Raw genomic sequence first — 11,896 nt, forward strand, 5'->3', positions numbered from 1 at the left:
ACGAGTTAAGAAGTCAAGGATGAGGTTGTGGTGGCCTTTTATATGTTTGACAGAAAAGTCATATTTGGCAAACCAATTTTTAAGTCTGAGTAATTACGGGTAAGGTAGAGTTTTGTTTTTAAAATTGAGGACCTTAGGAAAAGACGAATTATCCATTCGGACCTCAAAATTATAACCTTTAAGATGGAAATCAAAATTTTGAATTCCATACTTTACCGCAAGAATCTCCTTGTATATGGTATGATAATGCTATTCTGATTCTTTGAATTGGCCACTGGCATGTCCACAGTAGTACTTTTTGTCTTTATCTTCCTCGATGAGGATGGCTCCCCAATAGTGATAACTTGCATATGTTTGCAGGACCATTTTCCCTGTGCTTGGAATCTTCAATAGTGGTGGTGACTGTGCTATCTTTTTAAAAACAATGACAGCGGCTGTCTGTTCTGTCCCTCACTAAGAGGGATTCTTTTTAGCATCTTTGGCAGCTGCCTGGTATATTTAGTCACGCGTGGAATAAAATCTCCGAGATAATGACTATTCCTAAACATTGTTGAATATGTTTAGTAGTGAGGTTCTTATTTGGAAACGTCAATAATTCCTGAGCTATGTGTGGGTCAGGCTGAAACTTTCCTTGGGATATCAGCATCCCTAGGAATTCTACTTGGTTCTATCCTATCTGGCTTTTCTTTTCTGAGAGCATGATATCATGCTGATCAATGATTTGATGGAACTGGGCCAGTAGGATTTTATGGGCTCCTTCTTCTTTTGAGAATAGAAGGATGTCGTCTATGTAGATCAAGGCACTGTACAAAATGTGCTCAAGGATTTGGGCCATCATTGTCTGGAATAGTGACGGGGTCGTCTTGAGTCCAAATGGCAAGACTTGGCATTGGTAATGTGTATCTGGGATACAGACGGCTGTTTTAGGCCTGTCTTTCAGTTCGATTCCCAGTTGTCAAAATGCTCCTTTGAGATCAAATTTTGAGAAGACTTGGGCTTCTTTTAGGTGAGTGAGCATGGAGCTGGTTCTAGGAATATGGACTTTTTCATCCTTCAGGAACAGGTTCAAAGGCTTATAGTCAATTACGAGCCTTTTCTTTCCACGGACCTGTTCTGATATTTTCTCTACATAGAAGGTCTGTCAAGCCCAATCTAATTTTGTGGGCTCGATTAATCCTTGTTTGAGAAGCTGGGCACATTTTTCTCGGGCTAAGGCCATATCTGATGCAGTCATTCTTGGATGAGTGACCTTGGTTGGATTGATGTCTTCGTTCTTCTTGAAGGGCAGCTTAATAAAGAACTTCTAATTTTTCCACAAAGGACTAGGATGTTGAAACTAGTCATGGCTATCAGCACAACATTTTAGAAGCTTGTCTTTAATATCTTCATAGCCAGTCGGAGCTTCTTTGATTGAAAACATTTTTGGAATGGTAGAGTAGGGCTTGAATTACCTTTTGTACTTAAACCCCGTAGGAAGGATTTGAAGTCTCTTTGCTTGGCAGTACACATCCATTCCGATGAGTAAATCCTTGTTTAGTTATGAGCTTCCAAGGATTCTTGCCCATATGATGCATCCAGGGAAGAACTTGATTCCAATTTTATGCTTGGTAATCAGTTCTGTCCTGAACACCTGATCATCTGCAGCCTTAAAGTACTCGATGTGTGGTATCCAGAATTCTCGTGGGAGAACTTTTGGATTAATCATCGTCCTTCTTGCACCAGTGTCCATGTAGGCGATCAAGTTTATTGGATTATCATATTTAGAAGTTAGGACCTAAACTTCGACATTTGGTAGATGAGGAGTGTGAATAGTTATGGAACATTGTTCCATATTATAGACTAGGATGTGATAGTCTATGTCTTCCTCTTCATTATTTTCAGAGCTGAGATCATCATGATCTGAGTCTGGAATAACAAAGACTGTGTCCATGTTTGGATCGTCTTGTTCGGAGAACAGGGATTCTAGATCAGCATCTTCATCATCTCGGTACGTCGAGCTGGCTTGTAACTGTTGGATGATTCTGGGTGACTTAGCGGACCTCTTGGGACAATTCTTTGTGTAATGTCCTTTTTCTCCGCAGTTGAAACATCGTCTGATTTAGGGCTGCCACATCTCTTTCTTCTAAAGAAACGGAACTTCTTTCCTTCTTTGCTATTAGACTTTTTTTGGCCTTCGAGACTGCTTTGAAGTGCTGTTATGAAAATTCCTTAAAGGGCCACATGAGCACTTGTTGTCTTTGCACTTAAGCTGTAAGTAAGGCTTCTTACATGCCTTTTTTAAACTTATCCTTTTCCTTCATTATAGAAGAGATCAGTTCTTGAGTCTTGCAGAGCTTGTTGAGAGCTGTTAGAGCCAATTGATGGATTTCTCCAATGGAGATATCCTTTATTTCTTTCTTTGTGGCAAGGAGGGATCTCTGAAGTTCTGGTTGTGATTCCTGTGGTAGTGATGACAGGTACACTTGTCAGAGGTTGGGGTCATTGAACCCATTCCGCATATAGTATTGCCGCGACATCCTTTGATAATGAAATTCAATGTCTTTCTTCTTCAAAGAACAACACCTCATTTCAAAGTATTCTTGGCGCATCTATTTGTCAATGAGGTTGTAATCTCCGATGAACTCTTGGTATATGAGTCCAAGTATTCTTGCTGCAGCGTCTGCTTTGATGAATTGAAGTTGCCTGTAACCTCCAAGGCTTTGGAACCAATCTCTGAGAGTACCTGCGAATCTGGAGGCAAACTCTCTGAGGATAGTCTGAAGTTCGATTCCAGGCTTTGTCATCTGTAGGTCAATCCATGCTCCGAATTCATTCATCTTTTTTCTCCATTGGTTTGGAGAGACATTATCAAAGGTAAACCAAGGGCCAGCTGTTGGCTTGGAGGATGTTCCTTCTGATCACTGTTGAGCGTCAGGTGGTTCTTCAACTATGGGGGATGTTTCTCTTGTTTCTCTTGATTATCCCATCTCCGTATGGGTATGGTGATCAATAGACCCTATAGAGGTAGCCATCAGTAGCTGTGTGATGTCCATGGTATCTTCTGCTTCTACGGATTCCTTTAAGCTGGATCCTATTTCAGATGAGCTGTCTCAGGATTCAGATAACTCTGGCTCTGAATCAGAGGCTGAGGTTGGCTTTGAGAACACTTTAGGTTCAGAGGAGAGTGCCATACAGGTAGGAGGGTATTCTAGAGTTTTCTTTCTCTCATTTGTTGTAGGCTTAGCCTTCTGTGGGACAGGTTCATCTTCTTTAAATGAGATACTCATTCTGGTGTTCTTTGGTTTTGAAGAAGTTGGTCTTGTTGGTGCGGTTGGTTTTGAGGCAGACGGCTTTCACCATATTGGATCATCGATGAAGATTTGGATATAAGAGAAATGAGAATGTTGGTCCACCTTCTCATCCACCTCCTCCAAGAGTATCCTCCTACTTGTATGGCACTCTCCTCAAGAATGAAGACAATCTCAGAATCTGCCTCAATCCCAGAATCAGACCTAGAACCATCCGAGACATCAGACAGCTCATATGAAGCAGAACCCAGCTCAAAAGAATCTGAGGAAGCAACCATGGACATCACGCGACTGTTAATGGCTACCTCCACAGGGTCTAATGATCAACAGACCCACGGGGAAATGGGAGAATCTATGAGAGAATCTTCTCCCATAATTGAATAACCAACTAACACTCAACAACGATAAGAAAATATGTTCTCCAAGCGAATGGCTGGTCCCTGGTTTACTTTTGACAATGCCTCTCCAGATTGGCGGAGAGACAGAATCAATGAGTTTGGTGCATGGATAGATTTACAAATGACAAAACCTGGAGCATAACTACAGGCTGTCCTAAGAGAATTTGCCTCCAGATTCACCGGCACTCTCAAAGATTGGTTTCAAAGCCTTGGGGATACAGACAACTCCAGTTCATCAAGGCAGACACTGCAGTAGGAATTCTTGGACTCATAAACCAAGAGTTCATTGGAGATTACAATTTGATTGATAAGCAGATGCGCCATGAGTATTTTGAAATGAAATTATGCTCTTTAAAAAGTAAGGATATTGAGTTTCGGTATCAAAGAATGTCTCAGCGATACTACTTGCTTAATGGATTCAATTATCTTAATCTCCGTTAAGTATACCTGTCATCACTTCCCCAGGAGTTACAACCAGAACTTCAAAGATCTCTCATTTCTACAAAGAGAAAATTGAAGGATATCTGTATCGGAGAAATTCATCAACTAGCATTAGCGGCTCTTAACAAACTTTGTGAAACACAGGAACTATTTTCTTCCATGATGAGAGAAAGATCCAAATTCAAAAAGTCATGCAGGAAACCTTACTTACAGATCAAATGCAAAAATAGTAAGTGCTCCTGTGGTCCCCCAAATTATTCCCATTCTTCAAGATGGTCTCGTAGACCTAAAAAGTTCAACAAGAAAGAAGGAAGGAAATTCTGATTCTTCAGAAGGAAAAAACACGACAGCCCAAAGTCAGACCGCTGTTTTAACTCCGGAGAAAAATGACATTATTTAAGAACTGTCTTAAAAAATCGGCCAAGTCAGCAAGGATCATTCAACAACTACAAGCCAACTTAGCAAGTCATGATGTAGAAGATGCTAATCTGGAATCTCTGTTCTCGAAACAAGAGGATTCGGATATGGAAACCGTCTGCGCCATTCCATAATCATACCAAGATGAGTTTAGCCCTGAAGAATCAGAAGAGGAAGAAGTAGACTATCACATTCCAGTCTACAACATGGAACAATGTTCCATAACTGTTCCAACTCCTCCTTTACCAAATGTTGAGGTCTAAATCCTCACTTCAAAGTATGATAATCCAATAAAATTGGTCACCAATATGGATACTAGTGCAGGAAGAACAATGATGCATCCAAAAGTCATTCCACGAGATTTTTGGATACCATACATTGAATATTTTAAGGCTGCAGATGATCAAGTATTAAAACCAAAATTGATTACCAAATCAAAAATTGGTATTAAATTCTTCCCTGGATGTATCATATGGACAAGAAATCTTGGAAGCTCGCTACCAGACAAAGATCTTCTCGTTGGAATGGATGTTTTCTTTCAAGCAAAGAATCTCCAAATCCTTCCCACATGATTGAAGTATAAAAGGCAATTTAAGCCTTATTTTACCATTCCCAAGATGTTCTCCATTAAGGAAGCTCCAACTGATTATGAAGAAATCAGAAACAAGCTTCTAAAGTGACGTGCTGACAGCGACAATTAATTCCAGCATCCTAATCCTTTGTGGAAGAACCATAAGTTTTTTGTACAGTTGCCCTTTAAGAAGAACGAAGACATCAATCCGACTAAGGCTACTCATCCAGGAATGTCTCCATTAGACTTACCCTTGGCTCGATAGGAATGTGCACAACTCCTTAAACAAGGATTCGGTCTTTTAGTGGAATATTAAAATTTGGGAAAAATATTAATAGGACACTACCAGCATGGAGTGTGAAAAGTGTAGTTCCTAGTACTGCATGTTCATATTTTGTATATCTGGTATCTAGCAGCACCAGGCGAACAGTGACAGGTAATCCTTTTCTGCCATGAAGGGTTAGGACAAGCCTAATTGCTCCGAAGTAGAGATGAGTATGGCCTTCAGCAAGCCATTGAGTAACAAGCTCTTTTGGGATTTCAATGTCAATGTACTGTTCTTGAGAGGTACTGGGGATAAGACACTTATCAAGTTTAGAGGACTGGACGTATTCTTTAACGGTAGGTCTAGTATTGGAGATAAGTTGTCTAATAGTAAGTCGGTGTCTTTTAAATACATTATACGGGCTTAACAAATGAGGAACAAACTCTTCTATTATAACAATTTCAGGGATGTAGGAGTATTCTACTAAGTTTTCTATTTTAGAAGCAAGGGATTTTTTACAGGAACTAGGGATTGTAATGGACGGGGATGATCTAGCTAGTTCTAAGAGCTGAGTTGATTTCTGGGTATGAGAATTCATAGTGGGTGTGTTTCCCCTCTTACTCTTCTTCCTTCTAATCTCTTATATCACAATCTTCTCTTTCTTCACAAGACTTTTGTGAAGTCACCGAGCCACCATTTAGGCTCTGATACCACTGCTGGCCAAGAGCTCTAAAAACAGCATAACTGAAATCCATCTTGGCTAATTATCAGAGGGAAAATGACGTACTGGAGAGCAAGATCACTGAACTCTCAACCTATAGGAGCGTTGCCGGGGAAACATTTGTCGCAAATGACAAAGAGATTTCCATGTTAAGGGATCAATTGAATATGTCCTTGCTCTAGGAATCTGTTTCTTGTACGAAAGAAGAATTATCAAATCGAAGGATTCAAGAATTGACTGAAGTTATTTGAGATCTAGAGGATAAAGTTCTAGTCTCTGGTTCTAAACCAGGTTAGGTCTGTCATTTTTCTGTGGAAATTACTCGTCTTGTAGCTGAGAACTCTAATCTTAAGCATTCTCAAATCAATGTGGCTCTCAATCATACTACTACGGTTGGATTCAAGGTTCTCTCCCAATTGAGCATGGGGAATTAAAAGATATCAACAATTTTTCTAGACTACTTAGCCTTTCTTCTAAATCAGTTGACGCCAACAAGCTTGATTTGTTGCATAAGAAGTAGTCCAAGCTTTTATTTTTTTTATTTTTTTTAATATTGTGGTGTGTTGTAGTATAACTATTTCCTCTATTCTTTAACAATATTTTGTATTTCAGCTTGATAAACTACCTTTGTTTCTTGTACTCCTTCTGTACTTTTTATGATTGAATTGCTTTGAGATGAATTTCTTTTTTCCTTCCTGTATTCTTAATTATTGTAGCTCATATTGCCTTCTTTTTATGTCTTTATCGATCTCTATAACCTGTAATTTCCTCAACTTGGGAGTTTATCATGTATGACAGGAATAAATTCACAAATTCTGAATGGCTTGATTCAAATTTATAAAACTTAAATTCATCATTCAAGTCATATTTGACCACTTTGATTTCAATAACAGGATCTTCTTCTTAAGCATTTTCGCATATTAACTCCTTATTCCTTTTGCAAAAAATCCTTTCAACATTCGTAATTTTCATCTGTTTTTATTTTAAACTCTTCATTTGAGTTTTTCTTGTTCAACGTTTCCCATTCGGGCTTTTCATTTGAAATTTCCCCTTCAGGCCTTTCATTCAACATTGTCCAATTCGGGTTTTTCATTCAGAATTGCCTCTTCGGACTTTTTGTTCAACATTTTCCATTCTGACTTTCATTTAGAATTTTGCCTTCAAGCTTTTTGTTCTTCATTCCCCATATGGGCTTTTCAATCATAATTTTCCCTACGGGCTTTTTGTTCAACATTTCCCACAAGCCCAACTACCCGCAGGCTTAAAACATGCGTTCTTAGGAGATGAAGGCACATTTCCAGTCATCATTCCGTCTAAACTCGATGCATCGTAAGAACAACGATTTATTGACATGCTGAGAGAGCACAAATCCACATTGGGTTAGACGATTGCTGACATCAAGCGTATTATCCTGTTAATTTGCTCCCATCGCATTCATTTGGAAAAAAACGAATAATCCGCAAAGAGACCCCCAAAGACGCCTAAATCCAACCATGAAGGAAGTGGTTAAGAATGAGGTCTTGAAATTGTTGGATGTTGGCATCATTTATCCTATTGTTGATAGCAAGTGTGTTAGTCCAACCTAGGTAGTGCCAAAGAGATTGGGAGTCACTGTGGTGGAAAACGAGAAATGGGCTCTAGTTCCCACAAAAGTTGTGACTGGATGGCGCATGTGCATCGATTACAGGAAGATTAACGCCGCCACCTGCAAGGACCATTTTCCACTCTCGTTCATCGACCATATCTTGAAATGTGTAGTCAGGCATCCTTTCTATTGTTTTCTCGATGGATACTCAGGGTACTATCAGATAGATATAGCTTTAGAGGATCATAATAAGACTACATTCACATGTCCTTTTGGTACCTACGCCTTCCGGTGAATGTCATTTGGATTGTGTAACGCACTAGCATTTCAGAGGTGCATGATGAGCATATTCAGTGACATAGTAGAAAAGTGTATGGAAGTTTTCATGGATGATTTGACCGTCTTCGGCGATCCCTTTGATACGTGGCTTCTTAACTTAGAAGCTGTTCTAAAAAGATGTGAAGAGAAATGTCTCATACTCAATTGGGAGAAGTGTCATTTCATGGTCTCGTCCGACATAGTTCTCGGGCACATTAATTCTGAGAGAGGAATCGAGGTCCGTCTTTTCAAGATTGATCTCATTTCCAATTTGCCCACCCCCAAGACTGTTAAGGATGTTCAATTTTTTCTAAGGCATGCCAGATTCTACAAGAGGATTATTCAAAAATTCTCTGCTATATCTAGACTTATGTGCAAACTCATGGCAAAAGATGTTGTGTTCAAATGGACACAAGAATGTGAGGACGCATTCCGAACACTTGTGAAGAAGTTGACTTCCGCCCCCATCATGCAATTACTAAATTGAAGCTTACCTTTTGATATCATGTGTAACGCAAGTAACTATGCCGTGGGGGCCGTCCTGGGACAATGAAGGGAAAGGAAGCCTTTTGTAGTCTACTATGCGAGCAGAACTCTGAACGATGCTCAAATGAACTACTCAACTACTAAGAAAGAGTTGCTTGCCGTCGTCTTTACTCTGGACAAGTTTCATGCATATTTGATCGGTTTCCCTATCACGATTTTCACAGACCCTGCGGCCCTTAAGTTTCTCCTTTCCAAAAAGAACGCCAAGGCACGATTGATTAGGTGGATCCTTCTTTTGCATGAATTTGATTTGACAATAAAAGACAAAAAGGGAGTTGAAAATGTAGTCGTGGATCACTTGTCTTGACTTGAGTTTAATGATTCCTCCAACGGACTTGCCATAAAAAATGACTTCCCCGATGAACAATTCTTCGCTGCCACAAAGCTACGGTGGTATGCACACATTGTCAACTACTTGGTGACCAGCGAGATTCTGTCCACTTGGAGTGCACAAGATAAACAAAAGTTTTTGGTCGATTTTCGTAACTTCTATTGGGATGATCCGTATATGTTCAAGTATTGCCCTGACCAAATCACGAGGCATTGCAACCTTGAGGACGAGGTTACTAGTGTCCTAAACTTTTGCCATAACGATGCATATGGCGATCATTTTTCTATGAAAAGGACTGTTGCTAAAATCTTGCAGCGTGGTTTGTATTGGCCCATGTTGTTTAAGGACATCAATGACTTCTGTCGTTCCTGTGAGAGGTGCCAAAAGCTAGGTGCTATATCCCAGCGTCATATGATGCCCTTGGACCCAATTCTCATCGTAGTAACTTTCGACTGCTGGGGGATAGACTTTATGGGACCATTTCTACCTTCTTATGGATTCCTCTACATACTCCTCGATGTGGATTATTTGTCTAACTGGGTAGACATTGTGGCATGCCAAAATAATGATAATACCACTGTTGTAAAGTTCTTATAGGAAAATGTGTTATCTCAATTCGGAACGCCGCGTGCCATCATCAGTGATCAAGGCACCCACTTTTGCAACCGTTCTTTTGAGGCCTTGATACACAAGTATAGTGTGGTTTATAATGCTTCGACTGCCTATCACCCACAGACAAATGGCCAAGCTAAGTTGTCCAACAGGGAGATTAAGCAAATTCTAGAGAAGACGGTTAATCCCGATCGCAAGGATTGGTCTCTGAGCCTTCCGGATGCACTTTGGGCATACCGCACTGCTTACAAAACCCAACTTGGGATGTCTCCTTACCGGCTTGCTTTTGAGAAAGCCTGTCAGCTACCTATAGAGCTTGAACATAAGGCTTATTGGGCTAGCAAAGCCCTCAACTTTGATCTCAGCGCTGCAGGTATCAATCGGAAGCTCCAGCTTTCTGAAATCAATGAGTTAAGGAATTATGCTTATGACAATTCCAAGATCTACAAGGTAAAAATGAAAGCGGCTCATGATAAGCAGATATTGAGGAAGAACTTTGATCTAAATCAGTGGGTTCATCTTTATGATTCCCATTTGCATTTCCACCCCGGTAAGTTGAGGTCGCGGTGAACTGGCTCGTTTGTAGTGAAACGCGTATTTTCCAATGGCGCTGTCGAGGTTGAGGATCTGACTGATGGGAGACTCTTCAAAGAAAATGGCTAGCGCCTGAAGAATTACTTATAACGGGTGAACCAGGTTGAAAAGATCATTCTTAACGACCCCATTTACCAGCCCTGAGTATTTTGCTCACATATCCTGTACTATATTTTCATTTTCTATTTTCTTTTAATTATTTTGTTATTTTTGCTTCTTTTTACATTTTTTTGTGTGTTTTTGGAGAATCATACCAGGAAGCTCAGGTTGTGCTCATTTGTGACGTGCTGGTCGTCTAGGTGTTTTCTTTCCCTATATTTCTACATTTTTTGACACTGGGGACACTGTCTGATTTTGGTTGGGGGTGGTGAGCATATTCATGCGTAAGAATGATTTTTGTCATGTTGATATTTGGGTTAAAATTTTTTACAAAGTTGTATGAGTATGATTTTAAAATGATTTGTTTGAGTCGATTTTTGTTGTCTTGGTTACTAAGAAATGACTTTCGGAGTTTCTTTTTGCACGTGCTAAACCTTGTGGTAAGATGGATGTTAATGCATGGCAGCTAAGAAAATTCTTAAGTTTAAGTGTTTCATTTTTGGTAAGTTAAGATAGTAGAGAAAATGACTTTTGAACCTTCATTGATCTTTTAAGCTGGTAAAATCACTGTTAGAACATCATTATATGGTTTTTAGTATGCTTGGTGCATATGCTTGAAGGATGAATTTTTGGTATGAATGATCTTTTGTACTAGAGTCTTGTTTGTTATTTACCTTTCATTTAAAAAAAAGAGAGAGAGCAAGAGCAACATTTCATAGATTTTGTAGTTTGGTTGAAATCACATTTGATGCTATATAACTATTTGTCAAAATAACACCTTTCTACATTTACTTCATTGTTAAAATTGCAGGTTGTCTCTTGCCCAAAAAAAAGTAATATATTTTCCTATGCATTTTTAACTCTTTATTCGTTTCTATAAATTTCTGTTTGACTTGAATGAAATCCTAAAAGCTGGTTTGTGGTAAGAATGGTGGAATGTTCTGAGGAGTTGATTAACCTATCTTTTGATCAATGTTCATTTGACTATTTAACCTAAATTTTGCCTTCCTCACACTGAGCGTTGACTATTCCATTTCCATCTCCATGAGAGCAAACATTTGCACTCAAATATTTCTGACACCCGTGAGATTAATGGAGTTGAGACTTGTACTTGGTGAATTTTCAAAGCTGTATGTGTTATGGTCAGTGGTAAGAAGGTTATGTTTTGGAGCACACACACACAACTCTAGATTTATGGCTGAAATAATCTTGATAGCATCTTTTGACTTCTTACTGGCACTTTGTTCGAAATACTCAGGTGACTAAGCTAGTTGAGATTCAGATTTTCTTTCTGACATGATTTCTCTTACGCTTAGATTGCTAGAGACTAACAATAAGCTGGTTGGGAGTTGTGATAAATGTATGAAAATGCACCCTAAATATTACTTTTGATTTATATAATATTAAAATATTTAAGCTTTAATTAAACAATTCCATTATTTTTATTTGAAGTATTTTTAATTGGAATTTGTCTAGTTTTCGCTTAATTATTTGCATATGAAAAGGAGTGTGAAAAGCTACATAAGAAGAAGCCATGTAAGCCATATAGAGAGAGAGAGAAAGCCGTGTCAGCCAATTTAGGCCACACAAGCCACTAGAGAAAGAGAGCCGCATCAGCCAAGTTGAGCCACCAAGTTGTCTCCCGCGTGGGCCCCAGCTGTCTCCAGTGTTCCCCAGCTTTCCACACACGCGTCACCAGCACCGTGCAACC

This window comes from Morus notabilis, unplaced genomic scaffold (genome assembly GCF_000414095.1).
Source record: "Morus notabilis unplaced genomic scaffold, ASM41409v2 Scaffold437, whole genome shotgun sequence".
Classification (NCBI taxonomy): domain Eukaryota; kingdom Viridiplantae; phylum Streptophyta; class Magnoliopsida; order Rosales; family Moraceae; genus Morus; species Morus notabilis.